General features: G+C 53.4%; 1 protein-coding gene across 2 annotated transcripts in view; it reads left to right on the top strand.

Annotated features, from left to right (window-relative positions):
- The window catches only part of LOC148945515 (RNA-binding Raly-like protein), a 260929-nt gene that overhangs the window by 121733 nt on the left and 114589 nt on the right, over positions 1-24607 (top strand). The gene's annotated exons all lie outside the window — the stretch shown is intronic.

A 24607-nucleotide genomic window follows, 5' to 3' on the forward strand; every position in this document is an offset into this window, starting at 1 on the left:
TCTCTGTGTCGACACTGAGACGACACTGAGGACGACACAGAGACGTCTCTGTGACGTCACTGAGATGTCTCAGTGACGACACAGAGACGACACAGAGACGACACAGAGAGTCGTCTCTGTGTCGTCTCTGTGTCTGTGTCGTCTCTGTGTCGTCTCTTGTGTCGTCTCTGTGTCGTCTCTGTGTCGTCGTCTCTGTGCCGTCTCTGTGCCGTGTCTGTTCTATCTCTGTGCTGGGTGAATTTCGTCTATGTGTGTCCTGTATGTCTCGTCAAAGAGAACAGACAGAGTGGACTCTGTGTCTTCTCTGTGAGACGACACAGAGACGAAACAGAGTCGTCTCTGTGTCGTCTCTGTGTCGTCTCTGTGTCGTCTCTGTGTCGTGTCTGTGTCGTCTCTGTGTCGTCGTCTCTGTGTCGTCTCTGTGTCGACTCAGAGACGAGTCAGAGTGTCGTCTCTGTGTCGTCTCTGTGTCGTCTCTGTGTCGTCTCTGTGTCGTCTCTGTGTCGTCGTCTCTGTGTCGTCTCTGTGTCGACACAGAGACGAAACTGAGACGACAAAGAGAGTAATCTCTGTGTCGCCTGAGTGTCTGGTTTGTCTCTGTATCGTCTCTTTGTCGTCTCTGTGTGTTATCTTTTTCGTCGTCTCGGCGCCGGCTATTTGCCGTCTTTGAGTCATCTCGGGGTCGTCTAGGTTCCTTCTCTGTTCCATCTCGGTCTCGTCTATTTGTCGTCTCTCTGTGTCGTCTCTGTGTCGACACAGAGACGACACAGAGACGACACAGAGTCGTCTCTGTGTCGTCTCTGTGTCTGTGTCGTCTCTGTGTCGTCTCTGTGTCGTACGACAGAGACGACGCAGAGTGTCGTCTCTGTGTCGTCTCTGTGTCGTCTCTTGTCGTCACAGAGACGACACAGAGACACAGAGACGACACAGAGTGTCGTCTCTGTGTCGTCTCTTTTTTTGTGTCGTCTCTGTGTCGTCTCGGTGTCGTCGTCTCTGGGTCGTCTATATGTCGTCTCTGTGCCGTCTCGGGGTCGTCACGGGGGCGGCTCTGGGGGGGGGCCGTGGGTCGCAAAAGCGACGACACAGAGACGACACAGTGTCGTCTCTGTGTTGTCCCTTTCTCTGTTTCGTCTCTGTGTCTGTGTTGTCTCTGTGTTGTCTCTTTGTCCTCTCTGTGTCGTCGCGGGTGGTTCGACTAGTTGCGGTCTCTGTGTCGTCTGTGTGTCGTCTCTGTGTCGTCTCTTTTTCGTCTCTGTGTTGTCTCTTTTGCTACACTGAGACGACACAGAGACGACACAGAGTCGTCTCTGTGTCGTCTCTTTGTCTTTGTCGTCTCTGTGTCCTATGTCGTCTCTGTGTCGTCTCTTTGTCACAGTGACGACACAGAGACACAGAGACGACACAGAGAGTCGTCTGTGTGTCATCGCTGTTTCTGTGTCGTCTCTGTGTCGTCTCTGTGTCACAGACACAGAGACGACACAGAGTCGTCTCTGTGTCGTCGTCTCTGTGTCGTCTCTGTGTCGTCTCTGTGCTCGTCTCTGTGTCGTCTCTGTGCCGTCTCTGTGTCCTCTCTGTGTCGACTCTGTGTCGTCACAGTGACGTCACAGAGACGTCTCTGTGTCGTCTCTGTGTCGACACAGAGACGACACGAGAGACGACACAGAGACGACTCAGAGTCGTCTCTAGTGTCGTCTCTGTGTCGGTCTCTGTGACGTCGTCACAGAGACGACACAGAGACGACACGAAACATAGCCTAAACTGAGTCTTCTCTGTTTCGTTTCTATGTCGTCTCTGTGTCATCTCTCTGTGTCGTCTCTGTGTCGTCTCTAGTGTCGTCTCTGTGACGTCTACATGTGTCGTCTCTGTGTCGTCTCTCTGTGTCGTCTCTGTGTCGACACAGAGACGACACAGACACAGAGACGACACAGAGATCGTCTCTGAGTCGTGTCGTCTCTGTGTCGTCTCTGTGTCACTGTGTCGTCTCTGTGTCGGTCTCTGTGTCGTCTCTGTGTCGTCTCAGTGACGTCACAGTCTCAGTGTCGACACAGTGACGTCTCTGTGTCGTCTCTGTGTCGTCTCTCTGTGTCGTCTCTGTGTCGACACAGAGACGACACATAGAGACGACACAGAGACGACACAGAGAGACACAGAGACGACACAGAGTCGACTCAGTGACTGACGTACAGAGACGACACAGAGACGTACTACAGAGACGACTCTGAGACGTCTCTGAGTACACAGAGACGACACAGAGACGACACAGACGACAGAGACGACACAGAGACGACACAGACACAGAGACGACACAGAGACGACTCTGCGTCGTCTCTGTGTGTCGTCTCTGTGTCGACACAGAGACGGCACTGAGACGACACACGGACGACACAGAGACGACACAGCTGTGTACGACACAGAGTCGACACAGAGACGACACAGAGACGCGTCACAGAGACGACACAGAGACGACACAGAGACGACGAGACGACACAGAGACGACACAGAGACGACACAGAGACGACACTGTGTCATCACAGATGACGACTCTCTGTCGTCGTCTCTGTGTCGTCTCTCTGCGACACAGAGACAGACACAGAGACGTCACGGACACTGAGACGACACTGAGACGACACAGTGTCACAGATACGACACAGAGACGTACGATAGACACAGAGACGACTCTGTGTCGTCTCTGTGTCGTCTCTGTGTCGTCTCACGAGACGACTCAGAGATACGTCTCTGTGATCGTCTCTGTGACGTCTCAGTGTCGACACAGAGACGACGACACAGAGACGACACATAGATGACACTGAGTCTACGTAGTGGCGGGTCTTTGTCTTGTGATTCTCGGGTTCGTGTCTTTGTGTTCTGTGTGTCGTCTCTGTGACACAGAGACGACACAGACACAGAGACGACACAGAGATCGACTCTGTGTCGTCTCCGTGTCTGTGTCGTCTCTGTGTCGCTCTCTGTGTCGTCTCTGTGTCGTCTCTGTGTCATCTGTATCGGCCACAGAGACGACACAGGACGACTCTGTGTCGTCTCTGTGTCACACGAGACGACACAGAGATCGACACAGAGAGTCGTCTCTGTGTCGTCTCTGTGTCTGTGTCGTCTCTGTGTCGTCTCTGTGTCGTCTCTGTGTCGTCGTCTCTGTGTCGTCTCTGTGTCGTGGTCTATGTGTCGTCTCTGTGTCGTCTCTGAGACGTCTCAGAGACGACTCAGAATCGTCTCTGTAGTCGTCGTCTCTGTGTCGTCTCTGTGTCATAGTCGTACACAGTATCGTACGATCACAGAGACGACACAGAGAGTCGTCTCTGTGTCGTCTCTGTGTCTGTGTCGTCTCTGTGTCTGTGTCGTCTCTGTGTCGTCTGTGGGTCGTCGACTCGGGGTCGACTCGTTGTCGTCTCGGCGCCGTCTCGGTGTAGTCACTGTGTCGGCTCTGTGTCGTCTCTTTGTCGTCTCTGTGTCGTCTCTCTGGGTCGGTCACAGAGACGACACAGAGACGACACAGGAGTCGTCTCTGTGTCGTCTCTGTGTCGCTCTGTGTCGTCTCTGTGTCGTCTCTGTGTCACAGAGACGACACAGAGACGACACAGAGAGTCGTCTCTGTGTCGTCTCTGTGTCTGTGTCGTCTCTGTGTCGTCTCTGTGTCGTCGTCTCTGTGTCGTCTTCTGTGTCGTCTCTGTGTCGTCTCTGTCGTCTCTGTGTCGTCTCTGTGTCGTCTTTGTGTCGTCTCTCTGTGTCGTCTCTGTGTCGACCACAGAGATGACACAGAGACGACACTAGAGTCGTCTCTGCGTCTGTGTCGTCTCTGTGTCGTCTCTGTGCCGTCTCTGTGTCGTCCTGTGTCGTCTCTGTGTCGTCTCTGTGTCGTCTCTGAGACGACACAGAGTCGTCTCTGTGTCGTCTCTGTGTCTGTGCTCTCTGTGTCGTCTCTGTGTCGTCGTCTCTGTGTCGTCTCACAGAGACGACACAGAGATGACACAGAGACGACACAGGGAGTCGTCTCTGTGTCGTCTCTGTGTCTGTGTCGTCTCTGTGTCTGTGTCGTCGTCTCTGTGTCTTCTCTGTGCTGTCTCTGTCTCGTCTCTGTGTCGTCTCTGTGTCGTCTCTCTGTGTCATCTCTGTGTCGACACAGAAACAACACAGAGACACAGAGTCGTCTCTGTGTCGTCTCTGTCTCTGTGTCGTCTCTGTGTCTGTGTGTCTCTGTGTCGTCTCTGTGTCGACAGATGCACAGAGACACTAGAGACTGAGACGACACGAGAGTCGTCTCTGTGTCGTCTCTGTGTCTGTGTCGTCTCTGTGTCGTCTCTGTGTCGTCTCTGTGTCGTCGTCCGTCTGACTGCAGGGCGACACAGAGACGACGACAGAGAGACGACACAGAGCACGACACAGAAGCGACACTAGAGACGACACAGAGACGGCACAGAGACGTCTCTGTGTGACACAGAGACGACACAGAGACCGACGCAGAGACGACACAGAGAGTCGTCTCTGTGTCGTCTCTGTGTCTGTGTCGTCTCTGTCCGTCTGTTCGTCGTCTCTGTGTCGTCTCTGTGTCGTCTGTCTCCGTGTCGTCTCTGTGCTCGTCTCTGTGTCCGTCTCTGTGTCGTCTCTGTGTCGTCTCTGTGTCGTCTCTGTGTCGTCTCTGTGTCCTGTCGTCTCTGTGTCGTCTCTGTGTTGCACACAGAGACGACACAGAGATCGATCATACTGTGTCGTCGTCTGTGTCGTCTCTGTGTCTCTCTGTGTCCGTCTCTGTGTCGTCTCTGTGTCGACAGCAAACGACACAGAGACGCCACAGAGAGTCGTCTCTGTGTCCTCTCTGTGTCTGTGTCGTCTCTGTGTCGTCGTCTCTGTGTCTTCTCTGTGCCGTCTCTGTGTCGTCTCTGTGTCGTCTTTCTGTGTTGTCCCTGTGTCGAAACAGAGACGACTAGGGCCGTCGCCGAGTCGTCTGTGTCGTCTGTGTCGTCTCTGTGTCTGTGTCGTCTCTGTGTCTGTGTCGTCTTCTGTCACAGAGACGACACAGAGATGAAACAGAGTCGTCTCTGTGTCATATCTTTGTCGTCTCTGTGTGGTGTGTGTGTAGTCTGGGTTTCGGAATCGATTGTTCATCTCGGTGTCTTCTTAGTGGCGGGGCGGGGTCGTGTCGGTGTCGTCTCTGCGTCGTCTCTGTGTCGTCTCTTTGTCGTCTCTCTGTGTCGTCTCTGTGTCGTCACAGTGTCGACACAGAGACGACCACAGAGTCGTCTCTGTGTCGTCTCTTTGTCTGTGTCGTCTCTGTGTCATCTCTCGTGTCTGTGTCGTCTCTGTGTCGTCTCTGTCGTCTGTGTCGTCTCTGTGTCGTCTCTGTGTCGTCATCTCGTATCAGTCGTCTCTGTGTCGTCTCTGTGCCGTCTCTGTGTCGTCTCTGTGTCGTCTCTGTGTCTTCTCTCTGTGTCGTCTCTGTGTTGTCTATGAGTCGTAAAAGAGTCGACTCAGAGACGACTCGAGTCGCTCTGTGTCGTCTCTGTGTCTGTGTCGTCTCTGTGTCGTCGTCTGTGTCGTCTCTGTGTCGCTCTCTGTGTCGACTCTGTGTCACAGAAACGACAAAGAGACAGACAGAGAGTCGTCTCTGTGTCGTCTCTGTGTCTGTGTCGTCTCTGTGTCGTCTCTTTGTCACAGAGACGACACTGAGTCACAGAGACGACTCGATGTGTCGTCTCTGTGTCGTCTCTGTGTCTGTGTCGTCTCTGTGTCGTCGTCTCCGTGTCGTCGTCTCTGTGTCGTCTCTGTGTCGTCTCTGTGTCGTCTCTGTGTCGTCTCTCTGTGTCGTCTCTGTGTCGACACAGAGACGACACAAGAGTCGTCTATGTGTCGTATCTGTGTCTGTGTCGTTTCGGTGTCTGTGTCGTCTCTGTGTCTTCTCGGTGTCGTATTTGTGTAATGTCTGTGTCGTCGTCTCTTTGTGGTCTGTGTGTTGTGTCTTTTTGGTCTGTGTGTCGTCTCTGTGTCGTGTCTCTTTGTCGTCTCTGTGTTGACACAGAGACGACACAGAGAGACGACACAGAGTCGTCTCTGTGTCGTCTCTTTGTCTTTGTCGTCTCTGTGTCTGTGTCGTCTCTGTGTCGTCTCTGTGTCACAGAGACGACACAGTCACAGAGACGTACACAGAGTCGTCTCTTGTCATCTCTGTGTCTGTGTCGTCTCTGTCGTCGACACAGAGACGACATAGACACAGAGATTCGACACAGAGTCGTCTCTGTGTCGTCGTCTCTGTGTCATCTCTGTGTCGTCTCTGTGTCATCTCTGTGTCCGACACAGAGACGGCACAGGAGACGTGCATCGGTCACAGAGACGACACAGGATGACTAGAGACGACACAGAGTCGTCTCTGTGTCGTCTCTCTGTGTCGTCTCTGTGTCGACACAGAGACGACACAGAGACGACACGCAAGACGACACGAGACGACACGAGCAGCACAGAGACGACACAGAGACGACGCATCACAGAGACGACCTACAGAGACGCACACAGACACAGAGACTGACACAGAGACGACTCTGTGTCGTCTCTGTGTCATCTCTGTGTCGTCTCTGTGTCATCTCTGTGTCGACAAGGGAGACGACACAGAGACGACACAGAGACGAGACAGACATGAGACGACACAGAGACGACGACAGCAGAGACGACACCAGAGGACGACACAGACACAGAGACGACACAGAGACGACTCTCTGTGTCATCTCTTTAGTCGTTTCTGTAGACACAGAGTCGACACAGAGAGGACACGAGACGACCAGCGACGACACAGCGACGACACAGATCTCAGGAGACGACACAGGGACGACTCTATGTCGTCTCTGTGTCGTCTCTCTGTGTCGTCTCTGTGTCAACACAGAGACGACACAGAGAGACGACACAGAGACGGACACAGAGACGACACAGAGACGGCACAGAGACGACACAGAGACGACGACAGAGACGACACAGACGACGACACAGAGACGACACAGAGACGACGCAGACACAGATGACGCACACAGAGACGAGCACAGACGATCAGAGTACTGACACAGAGACGACACAGACACAAGAGACGACACAGAGACGACTCTGTGTCGTCTATGTGTCGTCGGTCTGTGTCGACACAGAGACGACACAGAGACGACACAGAGACGACACAGAGACGACACAGAGACGACACAGAGACGACACAGAGGACGACACAGAGACGGCACAGAGACGACACAGAGACGACACAGGACGACGAGACCACAGAGACGTCACTGTGTCATCAGATGTGCACAGACACAGAGACGACTCTCTGTGTCGTCTCTGTGTCGTCTCTGTGACATAGAGACACAGAGAGACGACACAGAGACGACACAGACGCCAGACACAGATACGACACAGAGACGACAAAGACACAAAGACGACTCTGTGTCGTCTCTGTGTCGTGTCAACACAGAGACGACACAGAGAGACGACACAGAGACGGCACAGAGACGACACAGAGACGACACAGAGACGACTGACACAGAGACAGACACAGAGACGCACAGACACAGAGACGACACAGAGTCGACGTCTCTGTGTCGTCTCTGTGTCGTCTCTTGTGTCGTCTCTGTGTCATCTCTGTGTCGTCACAGACACAGAGTACGACACAGAGACGTCTCTGTGTCGTCTCTGTGTCGTCTCTCCGTGTCGTTCGTCTCTGTGTCGTCTCTGTCGTCATCTCTGTGTCGTCTCTGTGTCGTACACTAGACGTCGTCTCTGAGTGTTAGATCGTACTACTAGAGTCGTCTCTGTAGTCGTCTCTGTGTCGTCTCTGTGCCGTCTCGTGTCTGTCTCTGTGTCGTCTCTGTGTCAGTCACCTGTGTCGCTCGGTCCTCTGTGTCGTCTCTGTGTCGCCACAGAGCACGACACAGAGTACGACGCACAGCGCACGACACACGAAACGACTCTGTGTCGTCTCTAGATGACGGCACAGTGTCGTCATCTGTGTCGTCTACAGAGACGACACTGAGACACGACGCATGTAGATCGTACATCACGTTAGAGTCGTCTCTGTGTCGTGCTCTGTGTCGTCTCTGTGTCGTCTCTGTCGTCTCTGTGTCGTCTCTGTGTCTGATCGTCTCTGTTCGTCTGTGTCGTCTCTGTGTCCGTGTCGTCTACTGTGTCGTCTCTGTGCCGTCTCTCGTGTCTCTCTGTGTCGTCTCTGTGTCGTCGTCTCTGTGCCGTCTCTGTGTCGTCTCTGTGTCGTCTCTGTGTCTTCTCTCTGTGTCATCTCTGTGTCGTAACAGAGATCGACACAGAGACGACACAGAAGTCGTCTCTGTGTCGTCTCTGTGTCTGTGTCCGTCTCTGTGTCGACTCTGTGTCTGAAACGACAAGAGAAGACACAGAGTCGTCTCTGTGTCGTCTCTGTGTCTGTGTTGTCTCTGTGTCGTCTCTGTGTGGTATCTTTGTCTTCACTTTGTCGTCGTCTCTGTGTCGTCTCTGCGTCGTCTCTGTGTCGTCTCTGTGTCGTCTCTCTGTGTCGTCTCTGTGTCGACACAGAGACGACAGAGACGACACAGAGTCGTCTCTGTGTCTGTGTCGTCTCTGTGTCATCTCTGTGTCGTCTCTGTGTCTGTGTCGTCTCTGTGTCGTCTCTGTGTCACAGAGACGACACAGAGTAGACACAGAGAGTCGTCTCTGTGTCTGTGTCGTCTCTGTGTCGTCTCTGTGTCGTCGTCTCTGTGTCACAGAGACGACACAGAGACGACACAGAGACTACACAGAGAGTCGGCGAGTGGTCGTCGGTGGGTGGTTGTATGCTCGGGGTTGAGTCGGTGTCGTCGTCTCGGGTTCAGGTCGGTTCCATCTTGGTCCCGTGTCGGTGTGGTTTCTGGGTCGTCTCTGTGTCTGTTTCGTCTCTGTGTCGACACAGAATCGACAAGACGACACAGAGTCGTCTCTGTGTCGTCTCTGTCTCTGTGTCGTCTCTGTGTCGTCTCTTTGTTGTCTCTGTGTCGTCTCTGTGTCGACACAGAGATCGACACAGAGACGACACAGAGATGACACAGAGACGACACAGAGTCGTCTCTGTGTCGTCTCTGTGTCTGTGTCGTCTCTGTGTCGTCTCTGTGTCGTCTCTGTGTCGTCGTCTCTGTGTCGACACAGAGACGACACGACACAGAGACGTACTCTGAGACGACACAGAGACGACACAGAGACGACACAGAGACGACACAGAGACGACTCTGTGTCAGTCTCTGTGTCGTCTCTAGATGACGACACAGAGACGACACAGAGACGACACACGAGAGTCGTCTCTGTGTCGTCTCTGTGTCGCTCTGTGTCGTCTCTGTGTCTGTGTCGTCTCTGTGTCGTCTCTGTGTCGTCTATGTTTCGTCTCGGCGTCGTCGATTAGGTGTCGTCTCTGTGTCGTCTCTTTGTCGTCTCTGTGTCTTCTCTGTTTCGTCTCTGTGTCGTCTCTCTGTGTCGTCTCTGTGTCGACACAGAGACGACGACACGAGACGACACAGAGTCGTCTCGGTGTCGTCTCTCGGGGTCGGGGTCGTCTCTGTGTCATCCCGATGGCACAGCCACCCAACAGAGACGACAAAGAGAGTCGTCTCTGTGTCGTCTCTGTGTCTTGGTCGTGTCGTTTTCGTCTCTGTGTCGTCTCTTGGTTTTCGTCACTTGTTGGGCTATATTTCGTCTCTGTGCCGTCTCTGTGTCGTCTCTCTGTTTTGTCTCTTTGTCGTCAAAAAGTAGAGCCAGATAAGAGACACAGTCGTCTCTGTGTCTGTGTCGTCTCTGCTGTGTCGTCTCTGTGTCTGTGTCGTCTCTGTGTTGTCTCTGTGTCACAGAGACGACACATAGACGACACAGAGAGTCGTCTCTGTGTCTGTGTCATCTCGATGTGGTCTCTGTGTCGTCTCGGTGTCGGCTCTGTTGCGTCGGCTCGGTGTCGTCTCGGTGTTATCTCTGTGCCGTCTCTGTGTCGTCTCAGTGTCGTCTCTGTGTCGTCTCTGTGTCGTCTCTGTGTCGTCTCTCTGTGTCGTCTCTGTGTCGACACAGAGACGACACAGAGACGACACAGAGTCGTCTCTGTGTCGTCTCTTTGTCTGTGTCGTCTCTGTGTCGTCTCTGTGTCGTGTGAATGTCTTCTCTGTGTCGTCGTCTGTGTCTGTATCGTTTCTGTTTCGTCTCTGTATCGTCGTCTTTGTGTCGTCTCTGCCTCGTCTCGGTGACGTCTTGTGGTATGCGATGTGTCGTCTCTGGGTGTCGTCTATATGGTGCCACAGAAATTACACTATGAAGAGCACGAGACAACCTATATTAGTATAGGTTTAATCGAGGGTTCTGGGTAGGCGTGGTGTCTTCTCGGTGTCGTCTCTGTGTTGTATCTTGGTCGTCTCTGTGTCACAGATACGAAAAAGTGAAGACACAGAGAGTCGTGTCTGTGTCGTCTCTGGGTCTGAGTCGTCTCTGTGTCGTCTCTGTGTGGTCGTCTCTGTGTCGTCTCAGTGTCGACTCTGTGTCGTCTCTGTGTCGACTCTGTGTCGTCTCTTTGTCGACACAGAGATGACACAGACACGACACAGAGACGACACAGAGACTACAGAGCGTCGTCTAGGGCGCATGTCGGTGGCGGGTGTGGCTCTGTGTAGGGTGTGGCTCTGTGTCGGGGCGTGTCCGGCTCGGTGTCGTCTGGGGGCCGTCTCTTTGCCGTCTCTGGTCCGTCTCTGTGTCGTCTCTGTGTCGACACAGAGACGACACAGAGACGACACAGAGTCGTCTCTGTGTCGTCTCTGTCTCTGTGTCGTCTCTGTGTCTGTGTCGTCTCTGTGCCGTCTCTGTGTCGACACAGGATGACAGAGACGACAGATGACACAGAGACGACACAGAGTCGTCTCTGTGTCGTCTCTGTGTCTGTGTCGTCTCTGTGTCGTCTCTGTGTCGTCTCTGTGTCGTCGTCTCTGTGTCGTCTCTGTGTCGACACAGAGACGACACAGAGACGACACAGAGACGACACAGAGACGACACAGAGACGACACAGAGACGTCATCTCTGTGTCACAGAGACGACACAGAGACGACACAGAGACGACACAGAGAGTCGTCTCTGTGTCGTCTCTGTGTCTGTGTCGTCTCTGTGTCGTCTCTGTGTCGTCTCTGTGTCGTCATCTGTGTCGACACAGAGACGACACAGAGACGACACAGAGTCGTCTCTGTGTCGTCGTCTCTGTGTCGTCTCGTGTCGTCTCTGTGTCCGTCTCGTCTCTGTGTCGTCTCTGTGTCGTCGTCTCTGTGTCGTATCTGGGCCGTCTCTGTGTCGTCTCTGTGTCGTCTCTGTGTCGTCGTCTCTGTGTCGTCTCTGTGTCTGTCTCTGTGTCCGTCTCTGTGTCGTCTCTGTGTCGTCTCTGTGTCGTCTCTGTGTCGTCTCTGTGTCGTCTCTCTGTGTCGTCTCTGTGTCGACTCTGTGTCGTCACTGTGACGTCTCAGAGTCGTCTCTGTGTAGTCTCTGTGTCTGGGTCATCTCGGTGGCGTTTCTTTGTCACAGCGACAACACAGAGACGACACAGAGTCTTCTCTGTCTCGTCTGTTGGTCTGTGGCTTGTCGTTTTCGGGGTTGTGCGGTCTTGTGGTCATCACATTTTCGTCGTCTCTGTGCCGTGTCTTTGCCGTGTTTGTGTCATCTCTGTGTCGTCTCTCTGTCTCATCTTTGTGTCACTGATGCACAGAGACGACACAGAGACGACACAGAGTCGTCCTGACTGTCGTCTCTGTGTCGTCTCTGTGTCGTCTCTGTGTCGTCTCTGTGTCGTCTCTGTGTCGTCTCTGTGTCGTCTCTTGTGTCGACACAGAGACGACACAGAGACGACACAGAGCACAGAGTCGTCTCTGTGTCTGTCGTCGTCTCTGTGTCGTCTCTGTGTCGTCGTCTCTGTGTCGTCTCTGTGTCGACACGAGACGACACAGAGACGACACAGAGACGACACAGAGAGTCGTCTCTGTGTCGTCTCTGTCTCTGTGTCGTCTCTGTGTCCTTTCTGTATCGTCGTCTCTGTGTCGTCTCTGTGCCGTCTCGGTGTCGTCTCTCTCTGTCGTCTCTGTGTCGTCTCTCTGTGTTGTCTCTGTGTCAACACAGAGAAGACACAGAGACGACACAGAGTCGTCTCTGTGTCGTCTCTTTCTCTGTGTCGTCTCTGTGTCTGTGTCGTCTCTGTGTCGTCTCTTTGTCGACACAGAGACGACACAGAGACGACACAGATGATCGTCACAGAGACGACACAGTAGTCGTCTCTGTGTCGTCTCTGTGTCTGTGTCGTCTCTGTGTGTCGTCTCTGTGTCGTCTCTGTGTCGTCGTCTCTGTGTCGACACAGAGACGACACTAGAGACGACACAGAGACGACACAGACGACACAGACGACACAGACACAGAGACGACACTGACTCTGTGTCGACTCAGGTCACAGAGACGACACGACACAGAGACGACACAGAGATCGTCTCTGTGTCGTCTCTGTGTCTGTGTCGTCTCTGTGTCACTGTGTACGACACAGATGACGTCTCAGTGTCGACTCAGAGTCGTCTCTGTGTCGTCTCTGTGTCGTCTCTGAGTCGACGTCTCTGTGTCGTCTCTGTGCCGGCTCTGTGTCGTCTCTGTGTCGTCTCTGTGTCGTCTCTCTGTGTCGTCTCTGTGTCGACACAGAGACGACACAGAGACGACACAGAGATCGTCTCTGTGTCGTCTCTGTGTCTGTGTCGTCTCTGTGTCGTCTCTGTGTCGTCACAGAGACGACACAGAGACGACACCGGGAGTCGTCTCTGTTTTATCTCTGTTTATTTGCTGTCTCTGTGTGGTCTTTTTGTCGTTTCTTTTTCGTCGTCTCTGTGCCGTCTCTGTACAGTCTCTATGTCGTCTCTGTGTCGTCTCTCTGTGCTGTCTCTTTGTCAACAAAGACACGACAAAGAGACGACACAGATTCGTCTCTGTGTCTGTGTCGTCTCGTGTCGCTCTGTGTCGTCTCTGTGATCTGTGTCGTCTCTGTGTCGTCTCTGTGTCGTCACAGAGACGACACAGAGACGACACAGAGTCGTCTCTGTGTCGTGTCATGTCTGTGTCGTCTCTGTGTCGTCTCTGTGTCGTGTCTTTTTCGTCGTCTCTGTGTCGTCTCTGTGTCGTATCTGTGTCGTCTCTGTGTCGTCTCTGTGTCGTCTCTGTGTCGTCTCTGTGTCGTCTCTTTGTCGTCTCTCTGTGTCGTCTCTGTGTCGACACAGAGACGACACAGAGACGACACAGAGTCGTCTCTGTGTCGTATCTGTATCTGTGTCGTCTCTGTGTCGTCTCTGTGTCGGTGTCGTCTCTGTGTCGTCTCTGGTTCGTCTCTGTGTCGTCTCTGTGTAGTCTCGTCGTCGTCTCTGTGTCGTCTCTGTGTCTTCTCTGAGCCGTTTCTGTGTCGTCTCTGTGTCTTCTCTCTGTGTCGTCTCTGTGTCGACACAGAGACGACACAGAGACGACACAGAGACGACACAGACACAGAGTTGTCACTGTGTCGTCTCTGTGTCTGTGTCGTATCTGTGTCTGTGTCGTGTCTTTTGCGTATCGGGGACTACTCTGTGACACAGCGCCGACACAGAGACGACAACGAGTCGACTCTGTGTCGTCTCTGTGTCTGTGTCGTCTCTGTGTCGTCTCTGTGACGACAGAGTCGACACAGAGCGTCGTCATCAGTGACGATCACATGTGTCGTCTCTGTGTCGTCTCTGTGTCGTCTCTGTGTCGACACAGAGACGACGACACAGAGACGACACAGAGACGACACAGACGACAGAGACGACACAGAGACGACTCTAGTGTCGTCTCTGTGTCGTCTCTGTGTCGTCTCTGTGTCGACACAGATGTCGATACGACACAGAGTCGTCTCAGTAGTGACGACGTCTCAGTGTCGTCTCTGTGTCGTCTCTGTGTCGTCTCAGTGTGTCGACACAGAGACGACACAGAGACGACACAGAGACGACACAGAGACGACACAGAGACGACTCGTGTCGTCTCAGTGTCGTCTCGTGTCGTCTCTGTGTCGTCTCTGTGTCGTCTCTGTGTCGACACAGAGACGACACAGAGACGACACAGAGACGACACAGAGACGACACAGACACAGAGACGACACAGATGACGACACAGTGACGACTCAGTGTCGTCTCTGTGTCGTCTATGTGTCTACACAGAGACGACACAGAGACGACACAGAGACGACACAGAGACGACACAGACACAGAGATGACACAGAGACGACACGACACAGAGACGACACAGAGATGACTCTGTGTCGTCTCTGTGACACACTGAGACGACACCTTTACGGAACTTTGTAGTCAAAGTGATGTCAAAAACATGACACAGACACGACAAAGAGACAACACAGAGACGACTCATGTGTCGTCTCTGTGCCGTCTGTGTCGTCTCTGTGTCGTCTCTGTGTCGTCTCTGTGTCGTCTCTCTGTGTCGTCTCTGTGTCGACACAGAGACGACACAGAGACGACGACACAGAGACGACACAGAGACGACACAGAGACGACACAGAGACGTCATCTCTGTGTCGAGACGACACCGAGACGACTCTGCGTCGACTGTGAGTCGTCTCTGTGTCGTCTCTGTTTCGTCTCTGTGTCTTCTCTGTGTCGTCTCTGTGTCGTCATCATGTGTCGTCATCTGTGTCGATACGTCTCTGTGTCGTCTCTGTGTCGTCTCTGTGTCGTCTCTGTGTCGTCTCTGTGACGTCGACTCTGTGTCGACTCTGTGTCGACACAGAGACGACACAGAGTCGACACAGAGACGAGCACAGAGACGACACAGAGACGACACAGAGTCGTCTCTGTGTCGTCTCTGTCTCTGTGTCGCCTCTTTGTCGTCTCTGTGTGTTGTCAGTGTCTCGTCTGTGTGTCGTCACAGTGTCGACATAGAGACGACACAGAGACGACACAGAGACGACACAGAGACGGCACTGAGACGACACAGAGACGGTGACTCTGTGACGACACGAGACGACACAGACACAGAGACGACACAGAGACGATCTCTGTGTCGTCTCTGTGTCTGTGTCGTCTCTGTGTCGTCTGTGTCGACACAGAGACGACACAGAGACCACACACAGACGACACAGCGACGACACAGAGTCGTCACTGAGACGACTCTGTAGTCGTCTCTGTGTCGTCTCTGTGTCGTCTCTGTGTCGTCGTCTCTGTGTCGACACAGAGACGACACAGAGAGACGACACAGAGACGACACAGAGACGACACAGAGACGGCACAGAGACGACACAGAGACGACACAGAGACGATCTCTGTGTCACAGAGACGACACAGAGACGACACAGAGACGACACAGAGACGACTCTGTGTCGTCTCTGTGTCTGTGTCGTCTCTGTGTCGTCGTCTCTGTGTCGTCTCTGTGTCGTCTCTGTACCGTCTCTGTGTCGTCACTGAGACGACACAGTGACGACACTGTGACGTCTCTGTGTCGATCTCTGTGTCGACACAGAGACGACACAGAGACGACACAGAGACGACTCTGTGTCATCTCTGTGTCTGTGTCCTCTCTGTGTCGACTCTGTGACACAGAAACGACACAGAGAAGACACAGAGACACAGAGTCGACTCTGAGTCGTCTCGTCTCTGTGTCGTCTCTGTGTCGTCTCTGTGTCGTCGTCTCTGTGTCGACTCAGTGCCGTCTCTGTGTCGTCTCTCTGTGTCGACACAGAGACGACACAAGAGACGACACAGAGACGACACAGAGTCGTCTCTGTGTCGTCTCTGTGTCTGTGTCGTCTCTGATGTCTGTGTACAGTACACAGAGACGATCTCTGTGTCGTCTCTGTGTCGTCTCTGTGTCGACACAGTGACGTCTCAGTGTCGTCTCTGTGTCGTCTCTGTGTCGTCTCTGTGTCATCGTCTCTGGGTCGTCTCTGTGTCGTCTCTTCGCCATCTCTTGGTCGTCTCTGTGTCGTCTGTATGTGTCGTCTCGGTGTCGTCTCGGTGTCGTCGACTATTTGTAGTCTCGGTGTCTGTGTCGTCTGTGTGTCGTCTCTGTGTCGGTCTCTGTGTCGTCTCTGTGTCGTCTCTCGGTCTCGTCTCTGTGTCAACACAGAGACGACACAGAGTCGTCTCTGTGTCGTCGCTGTGTCACAGATACGACACAGACACACAGAGCCGACACAGAGAGTCGTCTCTTTGTCGTCTCTGTGTCTGTCTCGGCTCTGTGTTGTCTTTGTGTCGTGCCTGTGTATTCTGTGTGTCATCGTCTCTTTGTAGTCTCTGGGCAGTCTCTGGTTCGTTTAGGTTTCGTCTCAGTCTCGTGTATGTTTGTAATCTCTGTGTCTTTGTAGTCTCTGTGTCGTCTTTGTGTCACAGAGACGACACAGAGACGACACAGAGAGTCGTCTCGTGTCGTCTCGTGTCATCTCTGTGTCGTCTCTTGTGTCGTCTCTGTGTCGTCGTCTCTGTGTCGTCTCTGTGTCGTCGTCTCTGTGTCGTCTCTGTGTCGTCTCTGTGTCGTCTCTCTGTGTCGTCTCTGTGTCAACACAGACACGACACAGAGACGACACAGAGTCGTCTCGGTGTCCTGTCTTTGTCTGTGTCGTCTAGGTGTCGTCTCTGGGTCTTTGTAGTGTCTGTGCTTCTCTTTGTCTGTTACGTGTATTTTGCGTATCGTTGCCGTGACGGTAGCTGATCTGTATAGTCGTCTCTGGGTAGGCTCTGGGGAGTCTCTGCGCCGTCTCTGTGTCGTCGCTGTGTCGTCTCGGTGTCGTCTCTCTGTGTCGTCTCTGTGTTGACACAGAGACGACACAGAGACGACACAGAGACGACATAGAGTCGTCTCTGTTTCGTCTCTGTGTCTGTGCCGTCTCTGTGTCGTCGATGTGTAGTCTCTTTGTCCTCTATGTGTAGACTCGGTGTCACAGAAACGACAATGAGATGACAGTTAGAGTCGTGTAATTGGCGTCTCTGTGTCGTTGTAGGCTCGGGGTCGGCTCGGTGTCAGCGGCTCGGTGTCGTCTCAGTGCCGTCTCTGTGTCGTCTCTTGTGTCGTCTCTGTGTCGTCTCTTTGTCGACAAAGAGATGACACAGAGACAACACAGAGACGACACAGAGACTACACAGAGAGTCGTCTCTGTTTCATCTTTGTCTCGGTGTTGTGTCTGTGGTGTCTCTGTGTCGTCGTCTAGGGGGTAGCTCTTTGCGGGATAGGTGTCGTAAGGTGGGCTGCGGTTGGGCGTCTCTCTGGGTCGTCTCGGGTTCGCCCCAGAGACTACACAGAGCCGAACAAGAGTTGGCTCGGGGTCGTCTCTGTGTCTGTGTCGTCTGTGTGTCTGTGTCGTCTCTGTGCCGTCTCTGTGTCGACACAGAGATGACACAGAGACGACACAGAGATGACACAGAGACGACACTGTGTCGTCTCTGTGTCTGTGTCGTCTCTGTGTCGTCTCTGTGTCGTCGTCTCTGTGGCGTCTCTGTGTCGACACAGAGACGACACAACGAGACGACACAGAGACGACACAGACACGACACATAAACGACACAGAGACGTCATCTCTGTGTCACAGAGACGACAAAGACAAGACACAGAGACGACACAGAGAGTCGTCTCGGTGTCGTCTCTGTGTCTGTGTCGTCTCTGTGTCTGTGTCGTCTCTGTGTCGTCGTCTCTGTGTCGTCTCTGTGTCTTCTCTGCTCCGTTTCTGTGTGGTCTCTGTGCCGTCTCTGTGTCGTCTCTGTGTCGTCTCTGTGTCGGCTCTCGGTGTCTTCTCGGGGTCCACACAGAGACGACACAGAGATGACATAGAGTCGTCTCTGTGTCTTCTCTGTGTCTGTGTCCTCTCTGTGTCGACTCTGTGTCACAGAAACGACAAAGAGAAGACACAGAGAATAGTCTTGGTGTCGTCTCTGTGTCTGTGTCGTCTCGGTGTCGTCGCTCTATCGTCTCTATGGCGTGGCGGGGTCGTCGTCTCGGTGTCGTCACTGGGCCGTCTCTGTGTCGTCTCTCTGTGTCGTCCCAGCGAAGACAAAATGACGACACAGAGTAGTCACCGAGTCGTGGTTGTGTCGTCTCTGTGTCTGTGTCGTGTCTGTGTCGTCTCTGTGTCACAGAGACGACACCGCTACGACACAGAGAGTCGTCTCTGTGTCGTCTCTGTGTCTGTGTCGTCTCTGTATCGTCTCTGTGTCGTCTCGGTTTGGTCTCTGTGTGGTCTCTGTGTCGTCTTTGTGTAGACGTCTCTGGGTCGTCTCTGTGGGGTCTATTCGCCTTCTCTGTGTCGTGTCTGTATCTTCTCTCTGTGTCGTCTCTGTGTCGTCTCTGTGTCGTCTTCTGTTTGTCGTATCTGAGTCGTCTCTGTGTAGTCTCTGTGTCGTCTCTGTGCCATCTCTGTGTCGTCTCTGTGTCGTCTATCTGTGTCGTCTCTGTGTCAACACAGAGACGACACAGAGTCGTCTCTGTGTCGTCACAGAGACGACACAGACACGACACAGAGACGACACAGAGAGTCGTCTCGGTGTCGTCTCGGTGTCTGTGTCGTCTCTGTATGGTCTCTGTGTCGTCTCTGTGTCGTTTCTGTGTCGTCGTCTCTTAGTCGTCTCTGTTGTGTCTCGGTGTCTTGTATGTGTCGTCTCTGTGTCGTCTCTCTGTGTCGTCTCTGGGTAGGTGTAGTCTCTGTGTCGTCTCTGTGTCGTCTTTGTGTCTGAGCCAGATCTCTGTGTCGTCTCTATGTCACAGAGACGACACAGAGAGTCGTCTCTGTGTGGTCTCTGTGTCTGTTGCGTCTCTGTGTCGTCTCTGTGTCGGCTGTGGGTAGTCTCGTTGTATTGGTGTCTTTTTAGTTTCTGGGGCTTCTGTTTGATGTGTCTGAGTCATCTAGGTGTCGTCTCTCTGTGTAGTCTCGGTGTCGACATATAGACGACACAGAGACGACACAGAGACGACACAGAGTCGTCTCTGTGTCTGTGTCGTCTCTGTGTCGTCTCTCTGTGTCGGCTAGGTGTCGGTGTCGTCTCGGGGTCGTCGCGGGGTAAATGCGGGTTCGTTGGAGCGCGGGCTGGGCGTGTTTAACGCGTTGTCACCTCGTGTTCTTATTTGTGTCGTCTCTGTGTCGTCTCTCGGTCTGGTTCAACTCTTGGGAAATGATCCTACACAGATTTTACAAAGAGAGGAGTCGCTGTGTGATGTCGGTGTCGTCGCGGGGTGGTCTCTGTGTCGTCTGTGTGTCGTCTCGTGGTGGTCTGTGTTTCGTCGTCTCTGTGTCGTCTCTTTACCATCTCATTGTCGTCTCTTTGTCTACTGTGTGTTTCGTCTCGGTGTCGTCGCGGTGGGATAGACGCTTTTCGGTCGCGGGTTGGTATCGTTGTCTTCTCGCTTGAGTATCGTGTCCAGCGGGGGGTAGTGGCGTGTTCGTCTCTCTGGGGCGTCTCTGTTGCTGTTGCTTCTGTTTGGCGTCTACTGGGCTCCGCTTATTGATCTCGGGGTAAACGCTAAGAAATCCAGAAGCATAAGTGCCGCCACCGATAGTAGGTGCGGTGTCGTCTCTGTGTTTGTGTCGTCTCTGTGTGGTCTTTTTGTCGTCTATGGGTCGTAGGTTAGTCTGAGTCGCTTTGGCGTGTGGTGTCTGTCTCGGCGGTTTCTCTATGTGGTCTCTGTGTCTTGTCGGTGACGGATCTCGGTGTCATCTATGTGTCTGGGTCCTCTAGCTGTCATCTCTGTGGCGTGTCAGTGTCACATAGACGTCACAGATACCACACAGAGCGAGGTCGCGTGTTAGGCTGTGGTTCCGTGTCGGATGTGTTTCGTGTCTTGCGAAGATCTGGGTGAAGTCTCGGAGTCGTCTCTGTGTGGGTGGCGTAGCAGTGCTGTCTCTGGGTAGTCTCTGTGACGTCTCGGTGTCGTCTGGGTGTCTGTGTCGTCTAGGTGTCACAGAGAGGACCCAGTGTCGTCTGGGTGTCGTATCTGTGTCTGTGTCGTCTCTGTGTCGTCTCTGTGTCACAGAGACGACACAGAGTGTCGTGTATGTGTCGTCTCTGGGTCGATGTCGTATCTGTGTCAGTGTCGTCTCTTTGTCTGGGTGGTGTCTGGGTAGTCTCTGGGTTGTATCTGTGCCGTCTCTGTGTCGTTTCGGTGTCGTCTCTGTGTCGTATCTGTGTCGTCTCTCTATGTCGTCTCTGTGTCGACACAGAGACGACACAGAGACAAGACAGAGACGACACAGAGACGACACAGAGGCATCGCTGTGTTGTCTCGGGGTCTGTGTCGTCTCTGTGTCGTCTCTGTGTCGTCTCTGGTTCTGTGTCGTCTCTGTTTCGTCTCTGTGTCATCGTGGTGTCGGATCTGAGACAAATATACGACCCAGATAAGACATTGACACTACAAAGTGTGTCGTCTCAGTGTCGGATCTGGTGCTGCGTAGTCTGTGTGTCGTCGTTTTGTCGTGTCTGGGTCGTCTCGGGGTCGTCGTGTCTTTGTCGTCTCTGTTACGTCTCTGTGTAGTGTCTGTGTCGTCTCTGTGTGGTCTCTCTGTGTCGTCTCTTTGTCTGTGTCGTCTCTGTGTCGTATCTGTGTCGTCTCTGTGTCACAGAGACGACACAGAGAGTCGTCTCTGTGTCGTCTCTGTGTCGGTGTCGTCTCTGTGTCGTCGTGTCTGTGTCGTCTCTGTGTCGTCTCTGTCCCGTATCTTTGTCGTCTCTGTGTAGGTGTAGTCTCTGTGTCTTAGCTGTGTCACTGAGAAGACAAAGAGTCATCTCTGTGTTGTCTCGGTGTCTGTTTCGTCGCGGTGTCACTGTGACGACACCGTTCGTCGTCTCTGTGTAGTCGCGGTGGCGTCGCGGTGTCGTCTAGGTGTCATCTCTAGGTCGTCTCTGTGGGGGCTTTGGGTAGTCTCGGGGGCGTGTCTGTATCGTCATCTCTGTGTCATCTCTTGGTCGTCTCTGTGACCTCGCTGTGTCGGCTGTGTGTAGTCTCTGTATGTTCTCTGTGTCATCTCTGTGGGTCGTCACAGTGAAGACAATATGAAGTCACTCCGACGACTCAGAGTCGTGTCTGGGGCGTCGCTGTGTCTGTGTCGTCTCTGTGTCGGCTCGGGGTCACTGACACGACTCAGAGATGTCAAAGTGAGTTGTGGCTTTTTCGTAGCTGGGGCGGTGGATGGTCTGGGTCGTCTCGGGGGCGGCTCTTGGGTAAAGAGTTGTGAGCGCTTTGTAGGGGCGTTGTCGTGTAGTTGTCGTCTTCGCGGGGGCTTCGATGATGCGACTCTTCGCCATCTCGGGGTCGGCTCGTGGTATTGTGTGTGTGTCGTCTCTGTGTGGTTTATTTGTCGTCGTCTCGATGTCGTCTCTGTGTCGTCTCTGTGTCGTCGTTGTGTCGTCTATTTGCCCGCTCTGTGTCGGCTCTGTGTGGTATGTCGGTTTCAGCTCGTGGTCACCACAGAGACTACACTGAGTCGGATGTGGTTCTTATCGGGGTCGGGGTCTTATCGGTGTCTTGCAGTGATCGTCTATGTTTCGTCTCGGGGGCTAAGCCACTAATCAGAGACGCCACAGAGAGGCCTAAGATGGATGGATCTGTGTCGTCTCTGTTTAGGTGTCGTCGCTGTATCGGGTTTGTGTCGTCTGTGGGTTGGCTGGGTGTCGTCGTATCGGTGTCGTCTAGTTTACGTCTCTGGGTCGTCTCTGTGTCGTCTCTGTGTCGTCTCTTGGTGTCGTCACTGTGTCTGTGTCGTCTCTGTGTCGTCGTTGTGTCTCAGAGACGACACAGATACGACACAGAGAGTCGTCTCTGTGTCGTCTCTGTGTCGTCTCTGTGTCGTCTCTGTGTCGTCTCTGTGACGTCTCTGTGTCTGTGTCGTCTCTGTGTCGTCGTTGTGTCTCAGAGACGTCACCGAGCTGTATTTGGGTCTTAGGTCTGTCTGGCTAGTATGTTTTTCGATGTCGTCTGTGTGTCTGTGTCTTGTCTTTATGTTTGTAGTCTATTTTTCGTCTCTGTGTCGTCTCGGTGACACAGAGACGAAACAGAAACGACACAGAGACGACGACACAGAGCCGACTTGGAGACGACACAGAGACGACGAAACAGAGACGACACGGAGACGAATCTCTGTGTCGTCTCTGTGTCGTCTCTGTGTCGCCACCGAGACGATACAGAGATAAGACACTGAGACGACACAGAGACGACACCGAGAATATACCAAGACGACTTTGTGTCGTCTCAGTGTCGTCTCTGTGTCGACAAACAGACAACACAGAGACGACACAGAGACGAAACAGACCCAGAGACGACTCTATGTGTTGTCACTTTGCCTACACCTAGACGAAACATAGAGAAGAAACAGAGATGACACACACCCGACCCATAGACGCCACATCGTCGACGACACAGAGACGACCCAGAGGCGACACATACACAGAGACGACATAGAGACGACTCTCTGTGTCGTCTCCGTGTCGTCTCTGTGTCGTCTCTGTGACACAGAGACGACACAGAGACGACACAGAGACGACATAGAGATGACACAGACACAAAGATGACACAAGAGACGACGCGGGTGGGACACGTTGTGTACTGTTTTATGACACTTTTTCTAACACGAGATGCAAAAGATAGACGCACAAGATAAGAACCAAAGAACCCCCCGCAACTAAACAAAGATGTCCAAGAAACGACCCCCGTAAGACGCCCCCTCGACGACACAGAGACGACACAGAAGCAGAGACTACACAGACACAGAGACGACACAGAGACGACTCTGTGTCGTCTCTGTGTCGTCTCTGTGTCGACACAGACACTACACAGAGAGACGACACATAGACTACACTGATACGACACAGAGAAGCCACAGATAAGACAAAGAGACCAACCCTCGACGAAGACGAAGCGACCACACATAGAAGACACCGAGACGACACCGACACCGAGACGACTCACAGTGGTGTCTCAGTCTCGGCACAGAGACGACACAGAGAGACGACACAGAGACGAACCAGAGACGACACCGAGACGGCACAGAGACGACGACACCGAGACGACACCGCCCCCGCGACCCCAGCGAGACGACTCACTGTGTCGTCTCCGTGTCGTGACTTTTTAGTCTTTGTGCCCCCGAGACGACACAGTGACGACACAGAGACGACACAGAGATGACACAGACACAGAGACGACACAGAGACGACTCTGTGTCGTCGCTGTGTCGTCGCTGGGTCGTCTCTGTGTCGACACAGAGACGACCCCGATAGACGACACAGAGACGACACCAAGACGACACAGACACGACACCTAGACGGCACAGAAACGACACCGAGACGACCACAACGAGACGACACAGAGACGACAACGAGACGACACAGACACACAGCCGACCCAGACACAGAAACGACACAGCGCCGACTCTGTGTCGTGTCTGTGTCGTCTCTGTGTCGACACAGAGACGCCACAGAGAGACGACACAGAGACGACACAGAGACGACACAGACACGACACAGAGACGACACAGAGACGACACAGAGACGACCCAGGACACAGAGACGACACAGAGACGACACAGAGACGACACCGAGACTACACAGACACCTAGACGACACAGCGACTACTCTGAGTGTCGTATCTGTGTCGACTCAGTGACACAGATACGACACATCGACCACACAGAGCCGAAACAGAGCCGACCCCGCGACGAATCTTTCACTTGTCGTGTTTGGATCTGGGTCGACAAAGATTCGCACCCTAGAGGAAAACGAGAGACGACCCCGACAATCCCACCACACGACAAACCCAAGGCCCAGATACTACACCACGCCCCTCACCCCTCACCGAACACGAGACGCACCCGCCACGGCACAGACCCTCCGACGACACACAGATGACACTCTGTGTCGTCGCAGTGACCCAGAGACGACACAGACACCGAGCCGACACCGACACGACTCTGTGTCGTCTCTGTGGCGTCTCTTGGTCGTCTCTTTGACGAAATCGATCAGCAACAGAGAGACGACACAGAGACGACACAGAGACGACACAGAGACGACACCCTCTCCGAAACAAGTAGACAACGACTCGATGCCACTGAGAAGAAACCGTGATGACACAGAGACTAGTCTGTGTTTTCTCACTTTCTACACAGCGACCAAACAGATAGACGACCGACAGATGGCAAACACACGACACAGAGATGACACAGAGACGACACAGAGACGACGACAAAGAGACGACACAGAGACGACAAAGACACAGAGACGACACAGAGAAGACTCTGTGTCGTCTCTGTGTCGACACACACACGACACAGACACGATACCGAGACTGCATACAGACGACGCCACAGAGACGACACCTAGACGACACAGAGAAAAGACGACACAGAGATGACACAGAGACGACACAGATCGTCCCAGGCGTCTCTGTGTCGTCTCTGTGTCGACACAGAGACGACACAGAGACGACACAGAGACGACACAGAGACGACACAGAGAAGGCACAGAGACGACACAGAGACGACATAGAGAAGACACAGACAGCGACGACACGAACATGACACAGAGAACACCCATACACAGCGACGACACCGAGACGACTCTCTGTGTCGTCTCTGTGACAC

This window comes from Artemia sp. Qi Xiang Cuo, chromosome 13, assembly GCF_049724085.1.
Source record: "Artemia sp. Qi Xiang Cuo chromosome 13, ASM4972408v1, whole genome shotgun sequence".
NCBI classification, from domain to species: domain Eukaryota; kingdom Metazoa; phylum Arthropoda; class Branchiopoda; order Anostraca; family Artemiidae; genus Artemia; species Artemia sp. Qi Xiang Cuo.